This window comes from Humulus lupulus, chromosome 5 (genome assembly GCF_963169125.1).
Source record: "Humulus lupulus chromosome 5, drHumLupu1.1, whole genome shotgun sequence".
Classification (NCBI taxonomy): domain Eukaryota; kingdom Viridiplantae; phylum Streptophyta; class Magnoliopsida; order Rosales; family Cannabaceae; genus Humulus; species Humulus lupulus.
Window position 1 is genome coordinate 214,009,179 of NC_084797.1, and position 8,083 is coordinate 214,017,261.

At 32.0% G+C, this 8,083-nt stretch overlaps 1 long non-coding RNA gene across 1 annotated transcript; it reads left to right on the forward strand.

Annotated features, from left to right (window-relative positions):
• The first annotated feature begins 2,235 nt into the window (after window positions 1-2,235).
• On the forward strand, window positions 2,236-5,834 carry LOC133833966 (uncharacterized). Its single transcript, XR_009893237.1, has 5 exons — window positions 2,236-2,332; window positions 2,512-2,606; window positions 4,825-4,903; window positions 5,035-5,306; window positions 5,403-5,834. It is a non-coding gene; the product is annotated as an uncharacterized LOC133833966 (long non-coding RNA).
• The last annotated feature ends 2,249 nt before the right edge of the window (window positions 5,835-8,083 follow it).

Sequence of the window (8,083 nt, forward strand, 5' to 3'; positions counted from 1 at the left end):
TCGTTTTGCTATGTACATGTTTCTCTTGAAACTTTACACAAAAGTATTGTTTTCAAATTGTTTTTTTTCAGCTGGTCTGTGTTTTTTGCATAATAAAAGAAAGGGAAGACATAAAGCATAGTAAGAAGAATAGCATTAGAAAAGGTGATAATTCCTCTTTGATTTTTTATTTGTAAGTTGTAAAGTTGATTTTACTGTATTTTCCTTTTTAATGTTAGTGGGTTTCACAAATGGTAGTATCCTTTGCCCTGTGATGGAAAAACTCAATGTTGGAAACAATGCCTTGTTTCTAGATTACTTTGTGCCTCATGATGAAAACTTTTATTTTTGTATTGATATGTGCATTGATTTCATTTTGAGCCTCCATCTTTTCTGCTCTCACCATCTTTGGTACTCACCATGATCCATTATTTTATTTTATTTATTTATTTATTACTATTTTCTCATGTTGGCTGTGGTGATGATGATCTGTGTTTGCTGTTGGTGGTGGTGAATGCCAAAGGTGATGGTTGAAGTGGTGGTGTTTAAACCTTGAAGATGTGATTGGTTCTCAATGAATTTTCAATGTTCATGAAATTTCTAGCATTAATCTCTGAAGGCATTTATATATCAAAATGGTCTCTTTTTACAGCTACAAAATATATATTTTATTGCCTTATGTAATAATATGAAGATATTGTCATTTTTTTTTTGTTAGTTTTCACTTTCTTTGCATGCTTATTTGCCCTGTGATGGAAAATCTAATTTTCAGAAGTAGTTTCATGGTTTTGCATTATAAGCCTTCTCTCTCTCTCTCTCTCTCTATATATATATATATATATATACATACATACATACATATATATTGCTCTCTCTCTCTCTCTCTACTTTTTCACTAGAAAAAGTCTATTTTACAGAATCTATTGTGAGTGCTCTTAAGGCTTATAATGAAAATTCTCATGTACACTGTTAATGACCATATTAGCTTATGAGATCTGAGGTCTTTTGAATATCTAAGTTTGTTATTCTCTGTTTTATAATGCTTTATTTGCTTTATCACCTGTTAATAGATTAGAGGAAGAATTATTTAAAGATTACCTTTATTATTAATCTGTTTTATAATGCATGTTTTTTAACACTACTTGACAATGCCTTTATAGAATTAAGTACCTAAAGGTAACACTCCTATGTTCCAGGCTTCTATAACTATGGTTCGAGGTCCGGTACTGGATAAAGTACACCAACAGCTCAATCCATGGATATCTCAGGTGATTTGCTGCCCCAAATATTAGAAGATCATACAGTTGTTTTAGACTTGATTTGCTGCTCCAAATATAACAAGATCATACAGTATTGATTCAATTTATTCTCAAGCTGCATTGATCTTACCTCCATTCCATTTTATAGTTTTTATAGTAAGCATCAATTATTGAGCATGTACTTAGTTCAACTGTCTCAATTCAGTTTTTTAGAGGAAATCCAAAAACATATGCTTCGTTTTTGTTTTTCTCATGTTCAGCATTCGCTATGTATTATATTTCTGACTGCTTTCTTGCCTTTTGTTATTATTTTTCAGATTAATCTTGGAATATACATGCAAGACAGTATCTCAGAACTGTCAGTGTTGGTTGACCGTTCAGTTGGGGGATCCAGTTTAGTGGATGGTCAGATAGAGCTTATGCTCCACAGGTTTCTATTCTCTTTGATTTTTTTCCAAGATTAATCATTATTCCCTGGCTTAATGCATTTGATTTAATCAGCTAGGATTGCTTCCTCATGACTTCGAACAAGCTGCTTTGATTTTGTAGGAGATTACTTCATGATGATTCAAGAGGAGTTGGTGAGGTGTTGAATGAAACAGTTTGTCTTCATGATAAATGCAAGGGTTTAACTGTAAGTATACCATTTTTTCAACCTTTATTTATAGTTGAGTTGATAATGGTGTTTGTGAACAAATTTTCAAATGACACAGGGAGAACTAATAGACTCAGGTTCCATACGGATATTTACAATCAAGACGACCAAAGAAAATATGATATTTTTTAAGCTATTATTTTCTGTTTGATTTAGTTGTTATTTCTTATATTAGACCCATTTTGCAAGGTCTGATTCTAATCTGGCTTGAGCCCTGGGTGAGCACGTTACATTTTGGTACTAATTATTCTTAGCGATTCTTTTTTATTAAGACTCCTGTTTGGTCAGTAATGATATGTAATTAAATCTCCTCTGCAGTAGGTTCATGCAGCCAGAAACTGCACAGGGCATATTTGTTAACTTCAAAGACTTGTACTATTACAATGGGAACAAGCTTCCTTTTTCTGCTGCTCAAATTGGCCAGGCTTTCAGAAATGAGGTTCTTAATTTTCTTATCTTTGGACTTTAGCACTTATGTTTGCATAGGATGCTCATATTATTTCTAATTGGTAACGGGTCTTTGTAACTAGTATTTGGTTCTTAAGCGTCTTATGTGCTAGTATTTGGTTGTCAACTATGATTATAACTGTATTAATATGTATATATTTTTATTTGAAGAATCAATCATGGTTGGGTTCCCTTATCAACACTATAGTTGGAAATTTGAAACTCTCAATTTCAAATATTCATATCAGATACGAGGACAGTGAAAGGTGTGTAATAGCAAGTTAAATTTTATATTTTGGAATCTTAACATTCTTATTTTCTGTCTGAATTTTAATTTCCTATTCTCTAGCAATCCTGGTCACCCATTTGCAGCAGGTGTGACCTTGGAGAAACTCTTAGCTTCCTTCTGAGTGGGTCTAGGTAGAACCAATATTTAGTTTATTCTTGCAGTTACATATGTTGAGGGCATGTTCAAACTATGAAACTTTGATCATTTATTTGCTTCAGGTTTTTAGATATGGCATTGAAGAAGGCAAACCTGCTGATAGAATTGTCAAACAGCACACTTATATTCTGGAACCAATTACAGGAAATGCAAAGTATATTCTGGATGATGTCATTCTCTGTTTATCAAAGGTTTAATTTCATAATTCAACTGTGATTGGATACTTGGAGGCATGTTTTGATTGGCCTTGAAAATTTTTAGTATCTTGTTGTTGCAAGATGGATACAAGGATATGTTAAAACTAGCTGATAACTTTTCTTCCTTTAATCAACACTTAAAATATGCGCATTTTCGTCCACATGTTTCCGTGAAATTTGATCCTCGTTCTTGGTGGAAGTATGCTTATAGAGCTGTATCTGACAAAGTGAAGAAGGGAAGGTAACTTCTTTAGGACATGGCTTTGTGTATAATGCAAGCTATATTTATATAGAATTAGTCAAAATTGTTAACTCAACGTAGCAGTTAATAGGAACTTTAATTACATTGTTTGGTATTGTTAAGTAGTACATACTACCTTATTGTATATCAACTTAACCTTTTAGATTATTTAATGTTGTTTTTGTATCTATGCAATCAAGATATTTCTATTGGCATGTATTGCTTATATTGTATATACTATATTAGCTATAATAGTACTTATTAATTAGCTTGACAATTTTTTTTGCTGCTGAAATTACCTTGACTTAGCATGGCTTGAAATTTGTATTTTTGTTTAAAGGTGCATGAAACTTTCTTTTTTATAAATTATGTTCTCATATGTGTGGTGCCACTAACACTCTGTTTTGGTTATTGATTATAAGCCCTGTTTATTTTATAAAAAAATCTGCACATTCTTGTTGATTAAGATTCTAGGTGCTATAATTGGAGGTTTTACTTAGCTCTCTTTCATAGATAAAAGAGTCAAAGTTCCAGAGTATTATTAACATATTGGATTTATTGCATTGCATTTTAATCATGATTTTTTGTAGTTTTTGTGCTGTAAAGACTGTTATTTCTCTGTTCTTCATCAATTAAATTGATTAGTATATTTTCACTGTTAGTTGGAAGATATGCAGCTATTGTTGACATGAACCAGGTTTTGACTAGAATTAGAGGATTTAACTAGAATTAGCCTAACATGATCTACATTTCTGCATAGCATGCACACATATCATGTATTTACAATTAGACAGAGACACTTAAAGAGATCTGAATGAGTCATGTGTCAGAGCTTGGCTCTATTCTAGGTTAGTTTCTTCAAAGTCTTTGTTGCTGATTTTTGTCTATTTCCAGCCTTCATTGCTGAGTTTTTTTGGGGGGCTATGTTTTCTAAAGACAAAACAGAGTATTACATCTTATTTTCTGGTTTACATTATTGGAAATTTTTTTGGCCATTATTTCCATTCCTTCATAGCCATTAAGTCTGATTTTACCTTTCACAATGTCTGAAACAACCGTGACAAGTGATTGCTTATATTGAATTGTGTCACCCTCTTTAACGGTAAATTGGCCATAATAATATATCATTATATTTTGAGCACACCATGTCACTATGTTAGGTACCTTTTGGCATATTTTAGGCAAGTATCCAAGACTGGGTCTTGTAAGTCAACATACCTCTATAATTTTTTAGGCTAATGAGTTCTTATGAATATTGTTGACTGTTTTTAATAATAGATAATATTTTAATTGTTTCATCTTTCTTTTGTCCAAGTAATCTATAGTTATTACTTTCTTTTTTAATAGTTCAGGGTATTTCTTTTTTTAATACTTTCTTTTGTCAAACATCTTACTTGCCTAGATGTCACGTTAAGTATTATTTATTTCTTTAATTATTTTTATTGTTACACTAAATAAAGAGAAGTTAAGTTTTCAGTTTTACAGAAACATTTACTTTTTCCCTTTGACTACTGAAGTAATATGATAATTTGCAAACCTCTTTTTTTTCTCTATGGGATACTAAATTGTAGAAAATGACAGCTTAACTGTCTATTTTGCAGATTGATGTAGGCATTGGATCTTCATCATTTGCAAAATCACAGGGACTAGAATGACTCATTGATAGTGGATGTTTGCCAGGTGAGTGGGAATTAAAGTCTTCTTTCTTGAAAGCTATATTTCTTCTTTCCTTGAACCATAAGCATTTATTTTTTCCTGTACTGGTACAAAAGTATTTTCTTCTCTTACAATGTTTATATGTTAATGGCCAGGGTCAATATAAGTCGACACTGGTTTGCCCAGCATGTGGAAAGATTTCAATCACTTTTGATCCCTTCATGTATTTGTCATTGCCGCTACCTTCAACTGCAACTCGGAAAATAACCGTGACTATGTTTTACGGCGATGGAAGTGGTCTTCCTATGCTATACACTGTTAGTTTGCTAAAGCAAGGTTGCTGTAAAGATCTTAGTGAACAACTAAGTAATGCTTGTTGCTTGTTGCTTGTTGCTTGAATGCTGATGAGATTCTTCTGCTTGCAAAGGTAAATTTGGTTTCCATTGATATCTGCTACAATTTATTTTATTTATTCCCTTAATTTTAGTTCTAGTGGTTGAGTAACTGTAATTTCGATTGCCAGGTTTATGAACATAAGATTTTTCGATATTTGGAAAACCCCTCAGAGCTATTGGCTCCAATTAAGGAGGATGACCACTTATAGACTTTCTAAAAACGTCGTGGGAAGATCCAGAGTTGAAATAATTCATCGACCACATGAAAAGTAAGCTTGCATCCCTATCCTTATGTAATTGGTAAATATCACTGGTAAACATGTGATGTACAAACTGGTGTTGCCAATCCATCTATTGAAAAATAGCTTTAACTAAGTAATTTCAGAAGGGGATTATAGTATCAATTAAAATAATTATTGGCTACTTGTTCATTAAGAAGCTGAAGTCCGTATGAATAAAGTTCAAGCGCTCCAAGTCAAGTGTTGACTGGATAATACTGGCTATATTATCTGCTTTTGAGAAATATGTGTTTTAATTTTTTGTATCCTAGTCATTTTATGTCTTGGATCATCTATGTAGACTGCTTGTTAGACTTCTGCTGGATTTCCTAACTTAGATAGTTGGATTTTTCAGGTGCTCGTCAGACAATGTTAAGGGTTGTCACGGAAAGCTAATCGGTACCCCTTTTGTTACTTATTTAAAAGAGCCAATATGTGGAGCCAATGTTGAAGCCGCTATTACTAGATTGTTGTCACCTTTGAAGAGAACGCGTCCTTCAGTTAAGCTCCATAATGGTAAGGAAAATGGATTTGAAAAAGAGGTTATTGAAGAACCATCAAACAGCTACAATTCTAAGAACCTGCAATGGATGATGCAGAAGTAGAGGAAAAATCCAGCGAAGCGTTATTTTTGTGTTGAAAGTAGTAAATTTTAGACTCCTTGAATACTTAAAGAATATTTTGTTGTTGATGATAGTGTTGCATGTTTTAAACTAAATTGTGGATTGTTAATTCAATGTAGAATGTTCTTACTTTTTGTTATTTGAAAATCAAGTTCATTTGATGATGCTAGTATATATTAGAAAGTTAATTTTAATTATATAAAAAAAATTTAAAATATAATAGAATAAATTAGTGTAATATAAATAAAATATATAATGAGAATTTAAATATATCTAAATATAGCAATAATACGAAAATTGAGTTATAATATATATTATAATAATACTTTTTATGCAAAGAATTATGTTATGGAAACTTCATTATCTAACACAAATAATGTGTTATACTAAAGTGTAGTATAACACAAAAAATGTGTTATACTAAACTATAGTATAACACAAAAAATGTGTTATAGAAAAGTGTAGTATAACACAAAAAGAGTGTTATATTAAAGTGTAGTATAACACAAAAAAAGTGTTATAGTATCGACTATAAATAACATAATTCAACACTTATCTATATATTAAAATAACACAGAAATTGTGTTATCGTTGACAGTACAATAACACATTTGTATAACACTGATAAAGTATTATGTAAAGTACCCTGACCTACGATAACATAGTCTGTCTTAACACATCAGAAAGTGTTATCGTAGGTTTTGATAACACATTTTTGGTGTTATTAAAAGCATTTTTTCTTGTAGTGAGGTACAATAGGTAATAACAAGTCAATCAAGTGAACAGTAGTAGTACTCAAATTTTGTCCCATCTGAGATATGAGTACTAGTGTGTTACCAAAATGAGGGTTAAAATCGAAAGGTTTTTTTTTAATCGAAAGTATTTTAGGGTAACAAAATACTGTAAAAGTTCTACCTATATAGACCTAGGGGTGGTGCCGCCCCTCATGAGAATTGGGAGCCATTCTCAAGAAAAAATCTATGAATGGAATGTGCACATGGCCATTAACGACTGAAAAAGAGAGACAATGAGGTCTCAAGTGAACATAGCAAAGGTGTGTGTGTTATCACCGGTTTGCTATCAAGGGATAGTGGTTCAATGCTTCGGCAACCAAAATTTCAACAAACTTTGTGATAATTACACTAAGGTAAAATTCAAGTCAAAAGAAATTTTACTTTATGCACCAATGCAAAGGTTTCTATAGAGTGTCATTATTTAATCAAGTGGGGGAATATTATATTTTAATATAATGTTTTGATTGATTAAATAAATGTTACAAAAAGTGATTATTTAATCTAAGTGGGGGAATGTTATATTATTTTAAATAATATAATGTTAGATTAAATAATGTGACAAAATGTGATTTGTCACACCTTGTAACATATTATTGAGAGTCACAAAAATTAGACACATGTGTGTGCCCAAATATGACATATTTTGGAGTTACAAAATCAGTTACAATTTCGTAACTCCCAAATATTACCCAATAATGTGTATATTATATGTTACACATTTGAGATTGGATTTCATAAAGACATATGTGAAATGGCTGATAGAGATGTTATTTTAACTCCCATAATGTGTATGGAAGTTACAAAATCAAGTGGGAATGAATTTGGAATGTTTTGGAAAATTTAGAAAAATTGGTTGCTGGAAAATGGCCTTGGGCCGCAGCGCATGTTTGTCAGGTCGCGGCCCAAGAGAAAAAACACTTTGTGGGCTGCAGCGCATGTTTGTCAGCTCGCGGCCCAAAAAGAAAAAACACTCTGTGGGCCGCGGTGTACATTTGTCAGGCCGCGGCCCAAGTGGCTGGCAGCATATTCCAATTTTCGATTTTATCCAATTTTGAACGTTTCCAACAGCCAAATAACTCCCAAATCTCTATTTTAATTCCATAAACATCCAATT